At 42.9% G+C, this 11,634-nt stretch overlaps 2 protein-coding genes across 2 annotated transcripts in view; both read left to right on the top strand.

Annotated features, from left to right (window-relative positions):
• The window catches only part of LOC111973858 (transcription initiation factor TFIID subunit 4-like), a 747,250-nt gene that overhangs the window by 460,091 nt on the left and 275,525 nt on the right, over nucleotides 1-11,634 (top strand). The window lies entirely within an intron of this gene.
• LOC139028760 (membrane-associated guanylate kinase, WW and PDZ domain-containing protein 2-like) overlaps nucleotides 1-11,634 on the top strand; it is a 122,023-nt gene that overhangs the window by 40,218 nt on the left and 70,171 nt on the right. The window lies entirely within an intron of this gene.

The raw sequence follows: 11,634 nt of genomic DNA, 5'->3' as shown, positions 1-11,634 counted from the left end.
ATCTCTTTTCGCGCCGGAAGTAATATTGTCTGTATTCACAGGATCTGTGTCTTTCGATTAGTGTATGCTGTGTATTTTTACGAAATGTTTGATGATTAGTAATTAGGTAAACACGTTGCTCTATGTATTTATTCTAGTCCATTTGTGACGGTGGGTGCAATTGTAAACTATGATATCTACCTGAAATATGCACATTTTTCTAACAAAACCTATCTATACCATAAATATGTTATCAGACTGTCATCTGATGAGGTTTTTTCTTGGTTAGTGGCTATCAATATCTTAGTTTAGCCGAATTGGTGATAGCACCTGATGGAGTAAGAAACTGATGGAGTTAGAAAAGTGGTGTCTTTTGCTAACGTGGTTAGCTAATAGATTTACATATTTTGTCTTCCCTGTAAAACATTTTAAAAATCTGAAATGGTGGCTTTATTCACAAGATCTGTATCTTTCATAGTGTCTTACTTCACAGTGGCCTTTAAACTGACTCCAGATCAGGGGCCAAAATGTGTGAAATCTGACTCCATGTCAGGGAAATTGCTGTAGAATGAGTTCTGTTCCACTCAGAGACAGAATTCCAACGCCTATAGAAACTAGAGAGTGTTTTCTATCCAATATTAGTAATAATATGCATATTGTACGAGCAAGAATTTAMTAGGAAGCCGTTTAATCTGTAATGCAATTATGCTAATGAGAAAACAGCACCCCCTGTAGTCGCAAGAAGTTAAACAAATAAAATAAAACATCACAAATCACCCAGAAAAACAGTTACATTCCCCCACAAATAAATCCCCCAAAAATACTTTTAACTGGGCAAGTCAGTTAATAAAAAATTCTTACTTACAATGACGGCCTACCCCGGTCAAACCCTAACCCAGACGACGCTAGAACAATTGTGCGCAACCCTATGGGACTCCCAATCACGGCCGGTTATGATACAGACTGGAATCAAACCAGCGTGTCTGTAGTGATGCCTCTAGCACTGAGATGCAGTGCCTTAGACCGCTGTGCCACTCGGGAGTCCAAGATGTAATGTATTTTGAATTTTGTTCAAGATCCAAGAATCCAAGATGGCGTAGCAGTGTAGACGTATTTTTGTTTCGTCCTCTCGTGTACGTTTGTATTTTTCGTATTTCTTGTATATATTTWAAAAAAAAATCTATCTCTTTTCGATTTTTAATTCGATTATACCTTCCGGTAACCTACCTCACCCAATGTGATACGGAATCGCTATTATTTTTTAACTTTGGAACACATTCAAGAACCTCCAGTAGCTAACCAGCTAATCAGCTACAAGCTATTTAGTCATTTTTAGCCGCTGCTAGCAGCTTTTACCTTCTGCACAGACACCAGCCCTGTTATTAGCCTATATATTACTCACCAATTTACCAACATCGGACTGTCTCTCCACAACAACGCCGGATTCCTGCCGTAATCCCTGAGCCACTACTTCTGATCCTCACAGCTAGCTTGCAGCTAGGGCCACTGCCACGAAGCTAGCACCAGTTAGCAAACACAATTCTACAATACCTCTTTCGCCATCGCCATCCGGCTTGGATTCTCTGTCGACACGACCACGTCTGGTCTGCAGACGAATACCCCATCCGCTGTGCCCTCAACCGGCCTCCGTCTGAGCAGAGCCCCTCCGTCTGAGCAGACCACCCCCCGGGCTACTAACTTTAAACGCCGCGTGCTAGCGTAGGGGCGGCTTCCCTGCTCCATCTACGGCTGCCCCCTGGACACTATGATCACTTGGCTACATAGCTGATGCCTGCCGGACTGTCCATTAATTCACGGTACTCCATTCTGTTTATTTGTGTTTTATCTGTCGGCTCTGTGTTTTAACTCAGGCTCTGTGTGTAGTTAATCCGACCCTCTCTGCCTAGTCGTCGCCATTTTTACCTGCTGTTGCTGTGTTAGCTGACTAGCTGCTGTTATCTCACCCATTGTTTTAGCTAGCTCTCCCAATCAAGACCTGCAATCACTTTATGCCTTARTGTATGTCTCTCTCAAATATCAATATTTCTTGTATACTGTTGTTCAGGCTAGTTATCATTGTTTTGGTTTGCAATGGACCCCGTAGTTCCACTCTCCGTACCTCTGATACCTCCTTTGTCCCGCCTCCCACACATGCGGTGACCTCACCCATTGAGACCAGCATGTCCAGAGATACAACCTCTCTTATCATCACCCAGTGCCTGGGCTTGCCTCCGCTGTACCCGTGCCCCACCATACCCCTGTCTGCACATTATGCCCAGAATCTATTCTACCACGCCCATAAATCTGCTCCTTTTATTCCTTGTCCCCAACGCTCTAGGCGACCAGTTTTGATAGCCTTTAGCCGCACCCTCATCCTACTACTCCTCTGTTCCTCGGGTGATGTGGAGGTAAACCCAGGCACTGCATGTCCCCAGGCACCCTCATTTGTTGACTTCTGTGATCGAAAAAGCCTTGGCCTCATGCATGTCAACATCAGAATCCTCCTCCCTAAGTTTGTCTTACTCACCGCTTTAGCACACTCTGCCAACCCTGATGTCCTTGCCGTGTCTGAATCCTGGCTTAGGAAGGCCACCAAAAATTCTGAGATTTCCATACCCAACTATAACACTTTCCGTCAAGATAGAACTGCCAAAGGGGGAGGAGTTGCAATCTACTGCAGAGATAGCCTGCAAAGTTCTGTCATACTTTCCAGGTCTATGCCCAAACAGTTCGAACTTCTAATTAAAAAAATTTATCTCTCCAGAGATAAGTCTCTCACTGTTGCCGCCTGCTACCGACCCCCCTCAGCTCCCAGCTGTGCCCTGGACACCATCTGTGAATTGATCGCCCCCCCATCTAGCTTCAAGTTTGTTCTGTTAGGTGACCTAAAACTGGATATGCTTAACACCCCGGCAGTCCTACAATCTAAGGCTAGAGGCCCTCAATGTCACACAAATCATCAAGGAACCACCAGGTACACCCTAAATCCGTAAACATGCACACCTAATAGACATTATCCTGCCAACTTGCCGCCAAATACACCTCTGCTGTCTTCAATCAGAATCTCAGCGATCACTGCCTCATTGCCTGTATCCGCTACGGGTCCGCGGTCATAACGACGCACCCCTCATCACTGTCAAACGCTCCCTAAACACTTTTCTGAGCAGGCCTTTCTAATCGACCTGGCCCGGGTACCCTGGAAGATATTGACCCTCATCCCGTCAGTTGAGGATGCCTGGTTCATTCTTTAAAGTTACTTCCTCACCATATTGACAAGGCATGCTCCGTTCAAAAAATGCAGAACTAGAACAGAGACTAGTAGCCTGGTTCCACTCAGAACGACTGCCCTGGACCAGCCACAAACATCGCCTGTGGTGACTGCAAATAGCATCGAAGAGCCCTCCCGACGATAGTCAACGTTCGGGGATAGTCAGGAACCAATAAACGGCGAGTCGTCAGGAAAGCAAAGCCAGCTCTTTCAGCGAAATATTGCACCTGTAGCTCTAACTTCGCTAAAAGTGTCTGGATACTGTAAAGTCTCATGGAGAACAGAGCACCTCCTCCGCGCCCACTGCACTGAGGCTAGGCGAACCAGACGTCCCCACCGGATAAATCCGCTGATACATCGAAAACATTCAACAAGCATTCTCACGGATGGCAATGCCGTTTCCTGGCGAACACCAACCGTGGCCAAAGCCCCCCCCCCCCCCCCGCTGCTACTCGCCCAGCCCCCCACTTCTCCTTTACCCAAATCCAGATAGCAGATGTTCTGAAAGATGCTGCAAACCTGGACCCATACAAATCAGCTGGGACTTGACAATCTGGACCCCCTTTTCTGAAACTGTCCGCCGCATTGTCCACCCCCTATTACCAGCCTGTTCAATCTCCTTCGTATCATCTGAGATCCCCAAGGATGGAAAGCTGCCGCGGTCATCCCACTCTACAAAGGGGGAGACACCATGGACCCAAACTTACAACCTATATCCATCCTGCCCTGCCTATCTAAGGTCTTCGAAAGCCAAGTCACAAACAGATCACTGACCATCTCGAATCCCACCGTACCTTCTCCGCTGTGCAACCGTTTCCGAGCCGGTCACGGGTGCACCTCAGCCACGCTCAAGGTACTAAACGATATCATAACCGCCATCGATAAAAGACAGTACTGTGCACGTCTTCATCGACCTGGCCAAGGCTTTCGCTCTGTCAATCACCATATTTTATCGGCAGACTCAGTAGCCTCGGTTTTTCTATATGACTGCCTTGCCTGGTTCACCAACTATTTGCAGACAGAGTTCAGTGTGTCAAATCGGAGGGCATGCTGTCCGGTCTCTGGGCAGTCTCTATGGGGGTACCTCAGGGTTCAATTCTCGGGCCGACTCTTTCTCTGTATATATCATGATGTTGCTCTTGCTGTGGGCGATTCCCTGATCCACCTCTACGCAGACGACCCCATTCTGTATACTTCTGGCCCTTCCTTGACCTGTGCTATCTAACCTCCAACGGCTTCAATGCCATACACACTCTTCCTGGGCTCCAACTGCTCAACGCTAGTAAAACCAAATGCATGCTTTTCAACCGTTCGCTGCCTGCACCCGCACGCCCGACTAGCATCACCACCCTGACGGTTCCGACCTAGATATAGTGGACATCTATAAGTACCTAGGTGTCTGGCTAGACTGCAAACTCTCCTTCCAGACTCATATCAAACATCTCCAATCCAAAATCAATCTAGAGTCGGCTTTCTATTCGCACAACATTACCTATCTTCACTCTACACCTAGTAAACTGACTATCCTACCGATCCTCGACTTCGGCGATGTTCATCTACAAAATAGCTTCCAATACTCTACTCAGCAAACTGGATGCAGTTTATCACAGTGATCCGTTTTGTTACTAAAGCACCTTATACGACCCACCACTGCGACCTGTATGCCTTAGTCGGCTGGCCCTCGCTATATGTTTCGTCGTCAGACCCACTGGCTCAGGTCATCTACAAGGCTATGCTAGTAAGTGCCGCCTTATCTCAGTTCACTGGTCACGATGGCTCACCCACCCGTCAGCAGTGTGTATCTCACTGATCATCCCTAAAGCCAAAACTAATTTGGGCGCCTTTCCTTCCATTCTGCTGCCTGCGACTGAACGAATTGCAAAAATCTCTGAAGTTGGAGACTTTTATCTCCCTCAACAACTTTAAACATCTGCTATCCGAGCAGCTAACTGATCGCTGCAGCTGTACATAGTCCATCGGTATATAGCCCACCCAATTTACCTACCTCACCCCCCATACTGCTTTTATTTATTTACTTTTCTGCTCTTTTGCACACCAGTATCTCTACTTGCACATGATCATCTTTGATTTATCACTCCAGTGTTAATCTGCTAAATTGTATTATTAGATTTATTGCCTACTCCTCATGCCTTTTGCACACATTGTATAGATTCTCTTTTTTCTACCATGTTATTGAACTGTTTATGTTTCTCATTCTGTAGTCGCTCTGGATAAGAGCGTCTGCTAAATGACTTAAATGTAAATGTAAATGTACTCCATGTGTAACTCTGTGTTGTTGTCTGTTCACACTGCTATGCTTTATCTTGGCCAGGTCGCAGTTGCAAATGAGAACTTGTTCTCAACTAGCCTACCTGGTTAAATAAAGGTGAAATAAAAAATAAAAAAAWWAAAAAATATGGTTCATTAAAACTAAATGCAGATTTTTCTAGCTCGGGGGAGACCCTAGGAACTTCAAGAGTTAAATAATCCTGTGAACGGGTTAAACAACTCCGGTGTCTCTACTTCAACAGAAAAGTTAGATACGACGGAAGTTTATAAAGTAGGGCCTTGTAAACAAAAAGGGAGTAATGTAGAGATCTACGGGTCTTTAGCAAAGTCCAACCAACCTTTTGATACAGGATGCAGTGATGAGTATCAAAGCTGTCGCATGTTACAAAACTAAGGGCACTGTGGTAATTGGCATTCACATTTTTAAGAGTAGTAGCAGCTGCACTCTGATAAATAATGTCACCATAATCAAGAACAGATAAAAAGGTTGATTGAATTATCTGCTTCCTACAGCTAAAAGAAAGGCACGATCTGTTTCTGTAGAAAAAGCTAACTTTGAATCTTTGCTTTTTAACCAGCTATGTTTTTAAACATCACATTTACATAAATCCAAATGACTACGTATTTATATGCATTAATATGCTCGATTGGGGAACCATCTGAGTGAACATGTAGTTCATCTGAAACAATCTTACGAGACTTTAAAAACTACATGTATTTAGTTTTGCCCATATTTTGTAGATTTTTTTATTTCACCTTTATTTAACGAGGTAGGCCAGTTGAGAACAAGTTCTCATTTACAAATTCTACCTGGAACAAGTTTTAAAATCAGCAAGGGATTCCTGCATAGCTATAAAATATGACTGTAGTTTTAATGGTATTTATATAAATAGTTAAGGGAACAAGTCCCAAAATTGACCCCTGTAGTACACCTTTATGTACTTCAAGAAAGTCTGACTTTACCCCATCAATCACGATGGCCTGAGTTCTGTCACTAAGATAATCAAAGAGCAGTTGTACAATTGCCAAGGATTCAAGAACCTTAGCTAGCCAAGGAAGCTTTGAAGTAGGCCATAATTATTAAGATCAGTACTACCCCCGCTCTTAGAGTGGCAGCACAAGAGTTTATTTACATAGGTCCTGATAAATGTTAAATAAAAAATGTTGGACTCTGCACGCTAAGCAYACCATGATCCAATTGTTCAGGCCCTATGCATTTCTTGTTGTCTATTGGAAGTCAAGCATCCAGCACTTCTCTTTCTGTAAATAGCCTAAAAGAAAAGCTTTAACCAAAATGTCTCCCATGATTCAGCAAGTTTCCCCTTTCAGCATCCAGCCCAATATCATTGTGAATAGGCTTAGAAGTTATTTCAAAGAGATAGCCAACTGAAATAAAATGGTGATTTGTATTTTGTATTTACTATCGATCCCCATTAGCTGTCTTCCCGGGGATCCAGCAAAATGAAGGCAGTTTATGCAATTCGGAAACATTACAATACATTCACAGATTTCGCAACACACTGTGTGCCCTCAGGCCCCTACTCCACCATTACCACATATGTACAGTACAAAATCCATGTGTACGTGTGTATGCATATGTCTGTGCCTATGTTTGTGTTGCTTCCCAGTCCCCACTGTTCCATAAGGTGTTAGGTGTTTTTTATCAGTTTTTTTTATATCAAATTTTACTGCTTGCATCAGTTACTTGATGTGGAATAGAGTTCCATGTATTAATGGCTCTATGTAGGAGTATGCCCCACCCGTAGTCTGTTTTGGACTTGGGGACTGTGAAGAGACCTCTTGTGGCATGTCTTGTGGGGTATGCATGGGTGTCCGTGTAGTTCAAACAGACAGCCTGGTCCATTTAACACGTCAATACCTCTACAAGTCAATCTATCCTCCACTTTGAGTCAGGAGAGATTGACATGCATATTATTAATATTAGCCCTCTGTGTACATCCAATGGCCTGCCGTGCTGCCCTGTTCTGAGCCAATTGCAATTTTCCTAAGTCCTTTTTTGTGGCACCCTGACCACACGACTGAACAGTAGTCAAGGTGCGACAAAACTAGGGCCTGTAGGATCTGCGTTTTTGATGGTGTTGTTAAGAAGGCAGAGCATCACTTTATTTTGGACATACTTCTCCCCATCTTCGCTACTCTGTATCAATATGTTTTGGCCATGACAGTTTACAATCCATGGTTACTAAAAGCAGTTTAGCCATCTCAACTTGCTAAATTTCCATATTATTTATTACAAGACCTAGTTGAGGTTTAGGGTTCAGTGCATGATTTGTCCCAAATACAATGCTTTTAGTTTTAGAAATATTTAGGGCTAACTTATTTCTTGCCACCAACTCTGAAACTAACTGCAACTGATTGTTACGTGTTGCAGTCATTTCAGTCGCTGTAGTAGCTGACGTGTAAAGTGTGTCTGAATTAATGTATTGTGGCAGAGAGGAGGAAGTAGAACCCTTCAGGGATTTGATAATGTAAAAAATCCTGTTCACTGAAGTTTTTAAAGGCTTCAGTTTGTGWATTCTCAAATCTCTAACACAAACAACTGGGCAGTGGTCACTAATGGCTTGGGCGAAAACACATGGAGAAACATATTTATTTTGTGTATTCAATAAAATATGATTAATCAGAGCTGACTTTGATGGATCTCTCGGGCTGGGCCATGTAGGCTTAGTCACCTGTGTTAAGTTTAGATCAGTAGACATGTTTTTTAGATTGTCTGAAGCCTGCATTCAGGTCACCCAGGATAATAACTTCTTATTTTGTAAATTAAGACAAACAAACTAGTTAACTCCTTGAGTACACAAAGGTTAGCTGAGGGAGGACGGTAGACCCCTATAACAGTTATGTATACATTTTTCCCCAGACAAAGGCTTAAAGATAGTAGCTCACATTCTTTGGCAAGGGAAGTGGATTTCAGTAAAGAGACATATCATTATTTTTTATAAAAATGTCCACTCCACCACCTCTACCCGATAGCCCTCAATATTAATATCAGAGTCCAGAATGTCCCCAGAGATCTAAGTTTCAATCAATACGAGGATTTATGGATTTGTCTGCATAGCCCAGATCTTGATGTAATCCAGTTTAGGAAGTAAGCTGCTAATGTTCAGATGCATCTAACCAAGTCCTTTACAATTTTTTTAAGTCATATGGAAACTCCAACTCAAACAGGCTACATTCAATAGGTGGTTGCAGGCCATGTCTGATGGTTGATATTGAAATAGTGGTATGGTTATAAGATTGCACATTTGGTATATCCCTATTAGTTATGGAAGGAAGGAGAAGAAATTGGAACCATTTTTCAAGGTTAGCACCATAGGGCCTGAGGCCGCAGCCAACGTCAATATGAGGAATTCTCAAAGTAACCAATGATGGAATGTTATAAACTGACTTACATGGGCTTTGGTTGCTTTCCTGCAAGCTCACTACATGATTTGAAAACGGTGGGGATATTCATGTTTTTGGAATTACATATGAACTTAAAGCACTGGGTGAGCATGCCACAGTGGGCTCCTCTTTTGAGCTAACAATAGTAGATCTAAGAGTGGTGTAATGAACACGATGGGATACAGAGAGCTGGTTTCAAGCACAGGGCGCAGCAGGTGTTTATTTGCAAAGTACCACAGGAGGAGGCAGGTAGGTGGGTCCAGGGGCAGACAGAAGGTCATACACAGGGGGTCCAAAAAGGCAACAGTACAGGCAGGGAGACACATTGTCCGGGAGATCAGGCAATAGGTTGATAACAGTAAATCCGATAGGCTAAGGTACAGGCAGGGAATAGGCATCGTTAGTGAGGCAGGCAAAAATGATCATACACGGGAGAATTAAATTACGGAAAACACAGCGCTCCGAAATAGAAGTGTGTCACAAAACAAACAATACTTCACAACGATGGGGTGCAAAGAACTGAACTAAATAGTGTGTGATAATGACATACAGGTGTGTGAACAGGTGATCATAATTCAGGTGATTGGGATCTGGAGAGTGAGCTGTGTTCAGGGGATCTATGTATTTGAGAGTGTGAGCTGTAAAGTGGGCTGCGTTCAGGGGATCTACGTGTTTGAGAGTTTGAGTTGGAAGCAGACGTTACAACTGGAGTTCAAACGAATGGGTAGAAAATTACAACTGACAAAACCCATGATAGTATAGACAACAATACGCCGATAACGCTTAGAGAGGATGGGAGGTATTACCTGAGCTCGGTCGGTCTCTGAGTTAATATCTTAAAGCAGCCTTGAAATGTGTAGTTCTAAACTTAGGGTAAGAGCTGGTTAGGGAATAAGTGGCAATAAGGAATATGTTGGACACTCCACCACTACACTGCTTAAACCTATCCAGATCCCTCAGATCTGTAAACATTAGGGATAGGTTCAGTRYAAGTCGGAAGTTTACATACACTTAGGTTGGAATCATTAAAACTAGTTTTTCAACCACTCCACAAATTTCTTATTAACAAACTATAGTTTTAGCAAGTCAGTTAGGACATCTACTTTCTGCATGACACAATGAATTTTTCCAACAATTGTTTACAGAGAGATTATTTCACTTATAATTCACTGTATCACAATGCCAGTGGGTCAGAAGTTACATACAAAGTTGACTGTGCCTTTAAACAGCTTGGAAGATTCCAGAAAATGATGTCATGGCTTTAGAAGCTTCTGATATAAATAATTTGAGTCATTTGGAGGTGTACCTGTGGATGTATTTCAAGGCCTACCTTCAAACTCAGTGCCTTTTTGCTTGACATCATGGAAAATCAAAAGAAATCAGCCAAGACCTCAGACAAAACAAATTGTAGACCTCTACAAGTCTGGTTCATCCTTGGGAGCAATTTCCAAACACTTGAAGGTACCATGTTCATCTGTACAAACAATAGTACACAAGTATAAACACCATGGGACCACGCAGCTGTCATACCGCTCAGGYTGGAGACGTGTTCTGTCTCCTAGAGATGAACGCACTTGGTGCAAAAAGTGCAAATCAATCCCAGAACAACAGCAAAGGACCTTGTGAAGATGCTAGATGAAACAGGTACAAACGTATCTATATCCACAGTAAAATGAGTCCTATATGGATATAACCTGAAAGGCCGCTCAGCAAGGAAGAAGCCACTGCTCCAAAACCGCCAATAAAAAAGCCAGACTACAGTTTGCAACTGCATATGGGGACAAAGATCGTACTTTTTGGAGAAATGTCCTCTGGTCTGATGAAACAAAAATAGAACTGTTTGGCCATAATTACTATCATTATGTTTGGAGGAAAAAGGGGGAGTCTTGCATGCCAAAAACACCACCCAACCATGAGGCATGGGGGTGGCAGCATCATGTTGTGGGGGTGCTTCGCTGCAGGAGGGACTGGTGCACTTCACAAAATAGATGGCATCATGAGGGTGTAAAATTATGTGGATATATTGAAGCAACATCTCAAGACATCAGTCAGGAAGTTAAAGCTTGGTCGCAAATGGGTCTTCCAAACGGACAATGACTCCAAGCATACTTCCAAAGTTGTGGCAAAATGGCTTAAGGACAACAAAGTCAAAGTATTGGAGTGGTCATCACAAAGACCTCAATCGTATATAACATTTGTGGTCAGATCTGAAAATGTGTGTGCGAGCAAGGAGGCCTACAAACGTGATTCAGTTACACCAGCTCTGTCAGGAGGAATGGGCCAAAATTCCCCCAACTTATTGTGGGAAGCTTGAGGAAGGCTACCGAAACGTTTGTCCCAAGTTAAACAATTTAAAGGCAATGCTACCAAATACTAATTGAGTGTATGTAAACTTCTGACCCGCTGGGAATGTGATTTAAGAAATAAAAGCTGAAATAAATCATTCTCTCTACTATTATGACATTTCATATTCTTAAAATAAAGTGGTGATCCTAGCTGACCAAAGACAGGGCATTTCTACAAGGATTAAATGTCAGGAATTTAAATGTATTTGGCTAAGGTGTATGTAAACTTTCGACTTCAACTGTATACGTATATGAAGGGATGTGTGAAGATTTATCTTATAACCACAGCATTTGATGAGTGTGAGTGAGCGTGTTTGGTTGCATGTGTGTAGTGTACATGCAAACACA

The sequence above is a fragment of the Salvelinus sp. IW2-2015 genome, linkage group LG15, assembly GCF_002910315.2.
Source record: "Salvelinus sp. IW2-2015 linkage group LG15, ASM291031v2, whole genome shotgun sequence".
NCBI lineage: Eukaryota > Metazoa > Chordata > Actinopteri > Salmoniformes > Salmonidae > Salvelinus > Salvelinus sp. IW2-2015.
Note: the sequence above shows the minus strand (reverse complement) of the source record. Positions and strands in the feature narration are given on the sequence as shown.